General features: G+C 36.8%; 2 non-coding genes across 2 annotated transcripts; both read left to right on the plus strand.

Moving 5' to 3' along the window:
* The first annotated feature begins 576 nt into the window (after window positions 1–576).
* On the plus strand, window positions 577–684 carry LOC148567278 (small nucleolar RNA R71). Its single transcript, XR_015881941.1, has one exon. It is a non-coding gene; the product is annotated as a small nucleolar RNA R71 (small nucleolar RNA).
* An 8052-nt stretch (window positions 685–8736) lies between these two features.
* LOC148567279 (small nucleolar RNA R71) lies at window positions 8737–8844 on the plus strand. Its single transcript, XR_015881943.1, has one exon. It is a non-coding gene; the product is annotated as a small nucleolar RNA R71 (small nucleolar RNA).
* The last annotated feature ends 4256 nt before the right edge of the window (window positions 8845–13100 follow it).

Consider the following 13100-nt stretch of genomic DNA (forward strand, 5'->3'; position numbering starts at 1 on the left):
TGCTAAATTAGAGGTATTTTGTTCAGAATTCTCTGTCTGTTGCTGAGTGGATGATGGAAAAGGTTTATTACTATTAAACCTGTTTCTTCCACCATTATTAAAGCCTTGTTGAGGCTTTTGTTGATCCTTCCATGAGAGATTTGGGTGATTCCTCCATGATGGATTATATGTTTTTCCATATGGTTCACCCATATAATTTACCTCTGCTATTGCAGGGTTTTCAGGATCATAAGCTTCTTCTTCAGAAGGTGCCTCTTGAGTACTGTTGGATGCAGCTTGCATTCCATTCAGACTCTGAGAAATCACATTGACTTTCTGAGTCAATATTTTATTCTAAGCCAGTATGGCATTCAGAGTATCAATTTTAAGAACTCCCTTCTTCTGAGGCATCCCATTATTCACAAGATTCCTCTCAGAAGTGTACATGAACTGGTTATTAGCAACCATGTCAATGAGTTCTTGAGCTTCTGCAGGCATTTTCTTTAGGTGAATGGATCTACCTGCAGAAGTATCCAATGACATCTTAGCTAGTTCAGACAGACCATCATAGAATATATCCAGGATGGTCCATTCTGAAAGCATGTCAGAAGGACACTTTTTGGTCAGTTGCTTGTATCTCTCCCAAGCTTCATAGAGGGATTCACCTTCCTTCTGTCTGAAGGTCTGAACATCCACTCTAAGCTTGCTCAGCTTTTGAGGAGGAAAGAACTTGGCTAAGAAAGCCGTGACCAGCTTATCCCAAGAGTTCAGGCTATCTCTGGGTTGAGAGTCCAACCACACTCTAGCTCTGTCTCTTACAGCAAAAGGGAAAAGCATGAGCCTGTAGACTTCAGGATCTACTCCATTGATCTTAACAATATCACATATCTGCAAAAATTTAGTTAAGAACTAAAAGGATCTTCAGATGGAAGTCCATGAAACTTGCAGTTCTGCTGCATCAGAGAAACTAATTGAAGTTTCAGCTCAAAGTTGTTTGCTCCAATGGCAGGAATGGAGATTCTTCTTCCATGTAAATTGGAATTTGGTGCAGTAAAGTCACCAAGCATTCTCCTTGCATTATTGTTGTTGGGTTCGGCTGCCATCTCCTTTACTTGTTCGAAATTTTCAATAAGGTTGTCTCTGGATTGTTGTAATTTAGCTTCTCTTAGTTTCCTCTTCAGAGTCCTTTCAGGTTCTGGATCAGCTTCAACAAGAATGCCTTTTTCCTTGTTCCTGCTCATAAGAAAGAGAAGAGAACAAGAAAAGAAGAGGAATCCTCTATGTCACAGTAAAGAGGTTCCTTATTGTTAGTAGAAGAAGAAAAGGAATAGGGGTGAAGAAGAATGAAGAATCCAAATACAAAGGTAAGGATATGAGCAGTGATGTGAGATGAAGAGAAGTGTTAGTAGATGAATAAATAATTAGAAGGAGATGAGGGAGCAGGATTTTTGAAAATTATTTTTGAAAAAGGGTTAGTGATTTTCGAAAATAGTTTTTGAAAAAGGTTAGTAATTTTCAAAAATTAAAATAATTAGTTAATTAAAAAAATTTTTGAAAAAGAGGGAAGATATTTTCAAAAATTAGAGAGAGAGAGAGAGTTAGTTAGGTAGTTTTGAAAAAGATAAGAAACAAACAAAAAGTTAGTTAGTTAGTTGAAACAAATTTGAAAATCAATTTTGAAAAGATAAGAAGATGAGAAGTTAGAAAAGATATTTTAAAATCAAATTTTGAAAAAGATAAGATAAGAAGATATTTTTGAAAAGATATGATTGAAATTAGTTTTGAAAAAGATTTGATTTTTAAAATCACAATTAATGACTTGATTCACAAGAAATCACAAGATATGATTCTAGAACTTAAAGTTTGAATCTTTCTTAACAAGTAAGTAACAAACTTGAAATTTTTGAATCAAAACATTAATTGATGATGTTATTTTCGAAAATTATGTGATAAAGATAAGAAAAAGATTTTTGAAAAATATTTTTAAAATTTTCGAAAATAAATAAGAAAAGTGAAAAAGATTTGATTTTTTTTTTTGAAAAAGATTTTGAAAAAGATAAGATTTTTAAATTGAAAATTTGATTTGACTCATAAAAACAACTAGATTTTAAAAATTTTTGAAAAAGTCAAATCTAATTTTCGAAATTTTAAGAGAGAAAAAGGGGAAGATATTTTTTTTATTTTTGAATTTTTAATGATGAGAGAGAAAAAACATGAAAATGATGCAATGCATGAAAATTTTGGATCAAAACAATGAATGCATGCAAAAATGCTATGAATGTCAAGATGAACACCAAGAACACTTTGAAGATCATGATGAACATCAAAAACATATTTTTGAAAAATTTTTAATGCAAAGAAAACATGAAAGACACCAAACTTCGAAATCTTTAATGCTCAGGCACTAAGAATTCAAGAATGCATATGAAAAACATCATACAACACAAAACAATATAATATGAAGATCAATCAAGAAGGTTTTATCAAGAACAACTTGAAGATCATGATGAATGCAATGCATGAATGCAATTTTCGAAAAATGCAAGATGAGTATGCAATTGACACCAAACTTGAAGTTGACTCAAGACTCAAACAAGAAACACAAAAAATATTTTTGATTTTTATGATTTTATGATTTTTTTTTTGTATTTTTATTTTATATTTTTTGAAAATCATTTGAAAAAGAAAAATAAGGATTCCAAAATTTTTAATATGAATTCCAGGAATCTTACAATCTTAATCTAAAGCTCCAATCTGAGGGTTAGACATGGCTTAATAGCTAGTCAAGCTTTAGCATGAATATGGGAGTAATTCATTCAATTTTAAGCCAAAACCTCTGTCCAAAAGAATTTAGACATGGTTTTATAGCCAGCATGCTTCAACATGCTTCATGAAACTCTAGAATTCATTCTTAAAAATTCTGAAGAAAAATATATTTTTGAAAGATTTTTTGAAAAATTTTTGAAAACTTTTTGAAAAGAACGAAAAGAAAGTTACCCAATCTGAGCAACAAGATGAACCGTTAGTTGTCCAAACTCGAACAATCCCCGGCAACGGCGCCAAAAACTTGGTGCACGAAATTGGGATCATCAATGGCGCCATCAACATGGTACGCTCAATTGTAATCTCAACTTTTTATCACAACTTCGCACAACTAACCAGCAAGTGCACTGGGTCGTCCAAGTAATAAACCTTACGCGAGTAAGGGTCGATCCCACGGAGATTGTTGGTATGAAGCAAGCTATGGTCATCTTGTAAATCTCAGTCAGGCGGATATAGAATGGTTATGGAGTTTTTGAATATTAATAATAAAACAGGGATAGAAATACTTATGTAAATCCTTGGTGAGAATTTCAGATAAATGCATGGAGATGCTTTCGTCCCTCTAAACTTCTGCTTTCCTGCTGTCTTCATCCAATCAATCTTACTCCTTTCTATGGCTGGCTTTATGTAAGGACATCACCGTTGTCAATGGCTACTTTTGATCCTCTCTGGAAAATGGTCCGATGCGCTGTCACTGCATGGCTAATCGTCTGGAGGCGTCACCCTTCCCAATGGCTGCATCCTATCCTCTTGTGAAAATGGTCCAAATGCTCTGTCACAGCATGGCTAATCATCTGAGGTTCTCGATCATGCTGGAATAGGATTCACCCTCCTTTTGCGTCTGTCACTACGCCCAGCACTCGCGAGTTTGAAGTTCATCACAGTCATTCAATCATAGAGTCCTACTCGGAATACCACAGACAAGGTTTAGACTTTCTGGACTCTCATGAATGCCGCCATCAATCTAGCTTATACCACGAAGATTCTGATTAAGAGATCCAAGAGATACTCATTCAATCTAAGGTAGGACGGAAGTGGTTGTCAGGCACGCGTTCATAGGGAATGATGATGATTGTCACGTTCATCACATTCAGGTTGAAGTGCGAATGAATATCTTAGAAGCGGAATAAGTTGAATTGAATAGAAAAACAGTAGTACTTTGCATTAATCTTTGAGGAATAGCAGAGCTCCACACCTTAATCTATGGAGTGCAGAAACTCTACTGTTGAAAATACATAAATGAAAGGTCCAGGCATGGCCGAATGGCCAGCCCCTCTGATCTAAGAACTAGGCGTCCAAAGATGTTCAAAGATGTCTAAAATAATAGTAAAAAGTCCTATTTATAATAAACTAGCTACTAGGGTTTACAGAAGTAAGTAATTGATGCATAAATCCACTTCCGGGGCCCACTTGGTGTGTGCTTGGGCTGAGATTGAATGTTACACGTGCAGAGGCTCTTTCTGGAGTTGAACGCCAGGTTGTAACGTATTTCTGGCGTTCAACTCTGGTTTGTGACTTGTTTCTAGCGTTTAACTCCAAACAGCAGCGTAGAACTGGTGTTTAACGCCCTTTTACGTCATCTAAACTCGTTCAAAGTATGGACTATCATAAATTGCTGGAAAGCCCTAGATGTCTACTTTCCAACGCAATTGAAAGCGCGCCATTTTGAGTTCTGTAGCTCTAGAAAATCCACTTTGAGTGCAGGGAGGTCAGAATCCAACAGCGTCAGCAGTCCTTCTTCAACCTCTGAATCTGATTTTTGCTCAAGTCCCTCAATTTCAGCCAGAAAATACATGAAATCATAGAAAAACACACAAACTCGTAGTAAAGTCCAGAAATGTGAATTTAATATAAAAACTAATGAAAACATCCCTAAAAGTAACTAGATTCTACTAAAAACATACTAAAAACAATGCCAAAAAGTGTATAAATTATCCGCTCATCACAACACCAAACTTAAATTGTTGCTTGTCCCCAAGCAAATGAAAATCAAATAGGATAAAAAGAAGAGAATATACTATAAATTCCAAACTATCAATGAAACATAGCTCCAATCAGATGAGCGGGACTTGTAGCTTTTTGCCTCTTGAATAGTTTTGGCATCTCACTTTATCCATTGAGGTTCAGAATGATTGGCATCTATAGGAACTCAGAGTTCAGATAGTATTATTGATTCTCCTAGTTTAGTATGTTGATTCTTGAACACAGCTACTTTATGAGTCTTGGCCGTGGCCCTAAGCACTTTGTTTTCCAGTATTACCACCGGATACATAAATGCCACAGACACATAATTGGGTGAACCTTTTTAGATTGTGACTCAGCTTTGCTAAAGTCCCCAATTAGAGGTGTCCAGGGTTCTTAAGCACACTCTTTTTTTTGCTTTGGACCTTGACTTTAACCGCTCAGTCTCAAGTTTTCACTTGACACCTACACGCCACAAGCACATGGTTAGGGACAGCTCGGTTTAGCCGCTTAGACCAGGATTTTATTCCTTTAGGCCCTCCTATCCACTGATGCTCAAAGCCTTGGGATCCTTTTTATTTGCCCTTGCCTTTTGGTTTTAAGGGTTATTGGCTTTTTGCTCTTGCCTCTTGATTTTAAGAGCTTTTGGCTTTTTCTGCTTGCTTTTTCTTTTTCTTTCTATTTTTTTTCGTCTATTTTTTTTTGCAAGCTTTGTTCTTTGCTGCTTTTTCTTGCTTCAAGAATCATTTTTATGATTTTTCAGATTATCAAATAACATGTCTCCTTGTCATCATTCTTTCAAGAGCCAACATATTTAACATTCATAAACAACAACTTCAAAAGACATATGCACTGTTCAAGCATTCATTCAGAAAACAAAAAGTATTGTCACCACATCAATATAATTAAACTAAGTTCAAGGATAAATTTGAAACTCTTGTACTTCTTGTTCTTTTGAATTAAAACATTTTTCATTTAAGAGAGGTGATGGATTCATAGGACATTCATAACTTTAAGACAAAGTTACTAACTACTAATGATCATGTAATAAGACATAAACATGGATAAGCACTTAACATAAAGAAAACAAAAAACAGAGAATTTAAGAACAAGGAATGAGTCCACCTTAGTGATGGTGGCATTTTTTTCTTGAGGAACCAATGATGTCCTTGAGCTCTTCTATGTCTCTTCCTTGTCTTTGTTGCTCCTCCCTCATTGCTTTTTGATCTTCTCTAATTTCATGAAGGATGATGGAGTGCTCTTGATGTTCCACCCTTAATTGTCCCATGTTGGAACTTAATTCTCCTAGGGAGGTGTTGATTTGCTCCCAATATTTATGTGGAGGGAAGTGCATCCCCTGAGGTATCTCAGGGATCTCTTGATTTGCAGCCACATGTTCTACCACTGAGCTATAAACCCTTGAGATGAATCTTTCCATCTCCCATGACTCGGAGGTGGAAGCTTTTGTCTTCCCTTCCCCTTTTCTAGAGGTTTCTCCGGTCTTAGGTGCCATCAATGGTAATGGAAAAACAAAAAGCTTATGCTTTTACCACACCAAACTTAGAATGTTGCTCGCCCTCGAGCAAAAGAAGAAAGAATAGAAGAAGAAGAAGAAGATATGGAGGAGATGGAGGGATATGTGTATGGATGTGAGTGGTGAATGGAAAACAGAAGGGATGACCATGAATGGAGAGAGAGAGAGGGTGAGGTGGGTGGGGATCCTGTGAGATTCATAGATCCTGAGATGATCCTGTGGTGTCCACAGATCCTGAGGTGTCAAAGATTTACATCCCTGTACCCATTAGGCATGTAAAATGCCCTTGCACATAACTCTGGGCATTCAGCGCCAGATTGGTGCTTGTTCTGGGTGTTGAACGCCCATTTGTTGCCCATTTCTGGCGTTGAATGCCAGAACCATGCTTGTTCTGGGCGTTCAGCGCCAGCTCTTCTCCAGGGTACACTTTTGGCGTTCAAACGCCCAGATGCTGCCCATTTTGGGCGTTCAGCGCCAGAACCATGCTCTGTTCTGGCGTTGAACGCCAGCCAGATGCTTCTTACTGGCGTTTAAACGCCAGTGAGATCCTCCTCCAGGGTGTGATTTTTCTTCTGCTGTTTTTCATTCCGTTTTCAATTTTTTTTTATTTTGTGACTCCACATGATCATGAACCTAATAAAACATGAGAAAACAAGAAAAATAAAATTAGATAAATAAAAATTGGGTTGCCTCCCAACAAGTGCTTCTTTAATGTCAATAGCTTGATAGTGGGCTCTCATGGAGCCTCAGAGATGTTCAGAGCATTGTTGAGACTTTCCAACACCAAACTTAGAGTTTGGATATGGGAGTTCAACACCAAACTTAGAGTTTGGTTGTGGCCTCCCAACACCAAACTTAGAGTTTGACTGTGGGAGCTTTGGTTGACTCTGCAGTGAGAGAAGCTTTTTATGCTTCCTCTCCATGGGTACAAAGAGAGATCCTTGAGTTTTAAACACAAGGGAGTCCTCATTCAATTGAAGGACTAGTTCACCTCTGTCAACATCAATCACAGCTCTTGCTGTGGCTAGGAAGGGTCTTCCAAGGATGATGGATTCATCCTCATCCCTCCCAGTATCTAGGACTATAAAATCAGCAGGGATGTAAAGGCCTTCAACCTTTACTAACATGTCCTCTACTTGTCCATAAGCTATTTTCATGGATTTGTCTGCCATTTCTAATGAGAAATTGGCTTCCTGTACCTCAAGGGTTCTTAGTTTCTCCATTACAGAGAGTGGCATGAGGTTTATTCCTGACCCAAGGTCACACAGAGCCTTCTCAAAGGTCATGGTGCCTATGGTACAAGGTATTAAGAACTTTCCAGGATCCTGTTTCTTCTGAGGCAATGTCAGTTGATCCAGATCACTCAGTTCATTGGTGAACAAGGGAGGTTCATCTTCCCAAGTCTCAATACCAAATAATTTGGCATTCAGCTTCATGATTGCACTAAGGTACTTGGTAACTTGCTCTTCAGTAACATCCTCATTCTCTTCAGAAGAGGAGTACTCATCAGAGCTCATGAATAGCATAAGGAGGTCTAATGGAATCTCTATGGTCTCTAGTTGAGCCTCAGATTCCTTTGGTTCCTCAGAGGGAAGCACCTTATTGATCACTGGACGTCCCAGGAGGTCTTCCTCACTGGGATTCACGTCCTCTCCTTCCCTTACAGGTTTGGCCATGGTGATCAATTCAATGGCCTTGCACTCTCCTTTTGGATTTTCTTCTGTATTGCTTGGGAGAGTACTAGGAGGGATTTCAGTGATCCTTTTACTCAGCTGGCCCACTTGTGCCTCCAAATTTCTAATAGAGGACCTTGTTTCATTCATGAAACTTACAGTGGCCTTAGATAGATCAGAGACTAAGTTTGCTAAATTAGAGGTATTTTGTTCAGAATTCTCTGTCTGTTGCTGAGTGGATGATGGAAAAGGTTTATTACTATTAAACCTGTTTCTTCCACCATTATTAAAGCCTTGTTGAGGCTTTTGTTGATCCTTCCATGAGAGATTTGGGTGATTCCTCCATGATGGATTATATGTTTTTCCATATGGTTCACCCATATAATTTACCTCTGCTATTGCAGGGTTTTCAGGATCATAAGCTTCTTCTTCAGAAGGTGCCTCTTGAGTACTGTTGGATGCAGCTTGCATTCCATTCAGACTCTGAGAAATCACATTGACTTTCTGAGTCAATATTTTATTCTAAGCCAGTATGGCATTCAGAGTATCAATTTTAAGAACTCCCTTCTTCTGAGGCATCCCATTATTCACAAGATTCCTCTCAGAAGTGTACATGAACTGGTTATTAGCAACCATGTCAATGAGTTCTTGAGCTTCTGCAGGCATTTTCTTTAGGTGAATGGATCTACCTGCAGAAGTATCCAATGACATCTTAGCTAGTTCAGACAGACCATCATAGAATATATCCAGGATGGTCCATTCTGAAAGCATGTCAGAAGGACACTTTTTGGTCAGTTGCTTGTATCTCTCCCAAGCTTCATAGAGGGATTCACCTTCCTTCTGTCTGAAGGTCTGAACATCCACTCTAAGCTTGCTCAGCTTTTGAGGAGGAAAGAACTTGGCTAAGAAAGCCGTGACCAGCTTATCCCAAGAGTTCAGGCTATCTCTGGGTTGAGAGTCCAACCACACTCTAGCTCTGTCTCTTACAGCAAAAGGGAAAAGCATGAGCCTGTAGACTTCAGGATCTACTCCATTGATCTTAACAATATCACATATCTGCAAAAATTTAGTTAAGAACTAAAAGGATCTTCAGATGGAAGTCCATGAAACTTGCAGTTCTGCTGCATCAGAGAAACTAATTGAAGTTTCAGCTCAAAGTTGTTTGCTCCAATGGCAGGAATGGAGATTCTTCTTCCATGTAAATTGGAATTTGGTGCAGTAAAGTCACCAAGCATTCTCCTTGCATTATTGTTGTTGGGTTCGGCTGCCATCTCCTTTACTTGTTCGAAATTTTCAATAAGGTTGTCTCTGGATTGTTGTAATTTAGCTTCTCTTAGTTTCCTCTTCAGAGTCCTTTCAGGTTCTGGATCAGCTTCAACAAGAATGCCTTTTTCCTTGTTCCTGCTCATAAGAAAGAGAAGAGAACAAGAAAAGAAGAGGAATCCTCTATGTCACAGTAAAGAGGTTCCTTATTGTTAGTAGAAGAAGAAAAGGAATAGGGGTGAAGAAGAATGAAGAATCCAAATACAAAGGTAAGGATATGAGCAGTGATGTGAGATGAAGAGAAGTGTTAGTAGATGAATAAATAATTAGAAGGAGATGAGGGAGCAGGATTTTTGAAAATTATTTTTGAAAAAGGGTTAGTGATTTTCGAAAATAGTTTTTGAAAAAGGTTAGTAATTTTCAAAAATTAAAATAATTAGTTAATTAAAAAAATTTTTGAAAAAGAGGGAAGATATTTTCAAAAATTAGAGAGAGAGAGAGAGTTAGTTAGGTAGTTTTGAAAAAGATAAGAAACAAACAAAAAGTTAGTTAGTTAGTTGAAACAAATTTGAAAATCAATTTTGAAAAGATAAGAAGATGAGAAGTTAGAAAAGATATTTTAAAATCAAATTTTGAAAAAGATAAGATAAGAAGATATTTTTGAAAAGATATGATTGAAATTAGTTTTGAAAAAGATTTGATTTTTAAAATCACAATTAATGACTTGATTCACAAGAAATCACAAGATATGATTCTAGAACTTAAAGTTTGAATCTTTCTTAACAAGTAAGTAACAAACTTGAAATTTTTGAATCAAAACATTAATTGATGATGTTATTTTCGAAAATTATGTGATAAAGATAAGAAAAAGATTTTTGAAAAATATTTTTAAAATTTTCGAAAATAAATAAGAAAAGTGAAAAAGATTTGATTTTTTTTTTTGAAAAAGATTTTGAAAAAGATAAGATTTTTAAATTGAAAATTTGATTTGACTCATAAAAACAACTAGATTTTAAAAATTTTTGAAAAAGTCAAATCTAATTTTCGAAATTTTAAGAGAGAAAAAGGGGAAGATATTTTTTTTATTTTTGAATTTTTAATGATGAGAGAGAAAAAACATGAAAATGATGCAATGCATGAAAATTTTGGATCAAAACAATGAATGCATGCAAAAATGCTATGAATGTCAAGATGAACACCAAGAACACTTTGAAGATCATGATGAACATCAAAAACATATTTTTGAAAAATTTTTAATGCAAAGAAAACATGAAAGACACCAAACTTCGAAATCTTTAATGCTCAGGCACTAAGAATTCAAGAATGCATATGAAAAACATCATACAACACAAAACAATATAATATGAAGATCAATCAAGAAGGTTTTATCAAGAACAACTTGAAGATCATGATGAATGCAATGCATGAATGCAATTTTCGAAAAATGCAAGATGAGTATGCAATTGACACCAAACTTGAAGTTGACTCAAGACTCAAACAAGAAACACAAAAAATATTTTTGATTTTTATGATTTTATGATTTTTTTTTTGTATTTTTATTTTATATTTTTTGAAAATCATTTGAAAAAGAAAAATAAGGATTCCAAAATTTTTAATATGAATTCCAGGAATCTTACAATCTTAATCTAAAGCTCCAATCTGAGGGTTAGACATGGCTTAATAGCTAGTCAAGCTTTAGCATGAATATGGGAGTAATTCATTCAATTTTAAGCCAAAACCTCTGTCCAAAAGAATTTAGACATGGTTTTATAGCCAGCATGCTTCAACATGCTTCATGAAACTCTAGAATTCATTCTTAAAAATTCTGAAGAAAAATATATTTTTGAAAGATTTTTTGAAAAATTTTTGAAAACTTTTTGAAAAGAACGAAAAGAAAGTTACCCAATCTGAGCAACAAGATGAACCGTTAGTTGTCCAAACTCGAACAATCCCCGGCAACGGCGCCAAAAACTTGGTGCACGAAATTGGGATCATCAATGGCGCCATCAACATGGTACGCTCAATTGTAATCTCAACTTTTTATCACAACTTCGCACAACTAACCAGCAAGTGCACTGGGTCGTCCAAGTAATAAACCTTACGCGAGTAAGGGTCGATCCCACGGAGATTGTTGGTATGAAGCAAGCTATGGTCATCTTGTAAATCTCAGTCAGGCGGATATAGAATGGTTATGGAGTTTTTGAATATTAATAATAAAACAGGGATAGAAATACTTATGTAAATCCTTGGTGAGAATTTCAGATAAATGCATGGAGATGCTTTCGTCCCTCTAAACTTCTGCTTTCCTGCTGTCTTCATCCAATCAATCTTACTCCTTTCTATGGCTGGCTTTATGTAAGGACATCACCGTTGTCAATGGCTACTTTTGATCCTCTCTGGAAAATGGTCCGATGCGCTGTCACTGCATGGCTAATCGTCTGGAGGCGTTACCCTTCCCAATGGCTGCATCCTATCCTCTTGTGAAAATGGTCCAAATGCTCTATCACAGCATGGCTAATCATCTGAGGTTCTCGATCATGCTGGAATAGGATTCACCCTCCTTTTGCGTCTGTCACTACGCCCAGCACTCGCGAGTTTGAAGTTCATCACAGTCATTCAATCATAGAGTCCTACTCGGAATACCACAGACAAGGTTTAGACTTTCTGGACTCTCATGAATGCCGCCATCAATCTAGCTTATACCACGAAGATTCTGATTAAGAGATCCAAGAGATACTCATTCAATCTAAGGTAGAACGGAAGTGGTTGTCAGGCACGCGTTCATAGGGAATGATGATGATTGTCACGTTCATCACATTCAGGTTGAAGTGCGAATGAATATCTTAGAAGCGGAATAAGTTGAATTGAATAGAAAAACAGTAGTACTTTGCATTAATCTTTGAGGAACAGCAGAGCTCCACACCTTAATCTATGGAGTGCAGAAACTCTACCGTTGAAAATACATAAATGAAAGGTCCAGGCATGGCCGAATGGCCAGCCCCTCTGATCTAAGAACTAGGCGTCCAAAGATGTTCAAAGATGTCTAAAATAATAGTAAAAAATCCTATTTATAATAAACTAGCTACTAGGGTTTACAGAAGTAAGTAATTGATGCATAAATCCACTTCCGAGGCCCACTTGGTGTGTGCTTGGGCTGAGCTTGAATGTTACACGTGCAGAGGCTCTTTCTGGAGTTGAACGTCAGGTTGTAACGTATTTCTGGCGTTCAACTCTGGTTTGTGACTTGTTTCTGGCGTTTAACTCCAGACAGCAGCATAAAACTGGCGTTCAACGCCCTTTTACGTCATCTAAACTCGTTCAAAGGATGGACTATTTCATATTGCTGGAAAGCCCTGGATGTCTATTTTCCAACGCAATTGAAAGCACGCCATTCTGTGTTCTGTAGCTCCAGAAAATCCACTTTGAGTGCAGGGAGGTCAGAATCCAATAGCATCAGCAGTCCTTCTTCAACCTCTGAATCTGATTTTTGCTCAAGTTCCTCAATTTCAGCCAGAAAATACCTGAAATCACAGAAAAACACACAAACTCATAGTAAAGTCCAAAAATGTGAATTTAACATAAAAACTAATGAAAACATCCCTAAAAGTAACTAGATTCTACTAAAAACATACAAAAAATAATGCCAAAAAGCGTATAAATTATCCGCTCATCACTTTTGCATTTACTTTTCATACAATCCTGTTTTCTATTTTTAGGATAAACCGCCATAAGCAAAAATGAAAGTGAAAGGAAGAACATGCAGCACCGGTTGATCCACCACCTGAGGGTGGCAACCCGGAGAGTCGCCGTACCCCCTTACTCATTCATGAATGCACCGAGGATGGTGCAAACTTTTAGGTGTGGGG

This window comes from Arachis ipaensis, chromosome B4 (assembly GCF_059453495.1).
Source record: "Arachis ipaensis isolate K30076 ecotype BB chromosome B4, ASM5945349v1, whole genome shotgun sequence".
Lineage (NCBI taxonomy): Eukaryota > Viridiplantae > Streptophyta > Magnoliopsida > Fabales > Fabaceae > Arachis > Arachis ipaensis.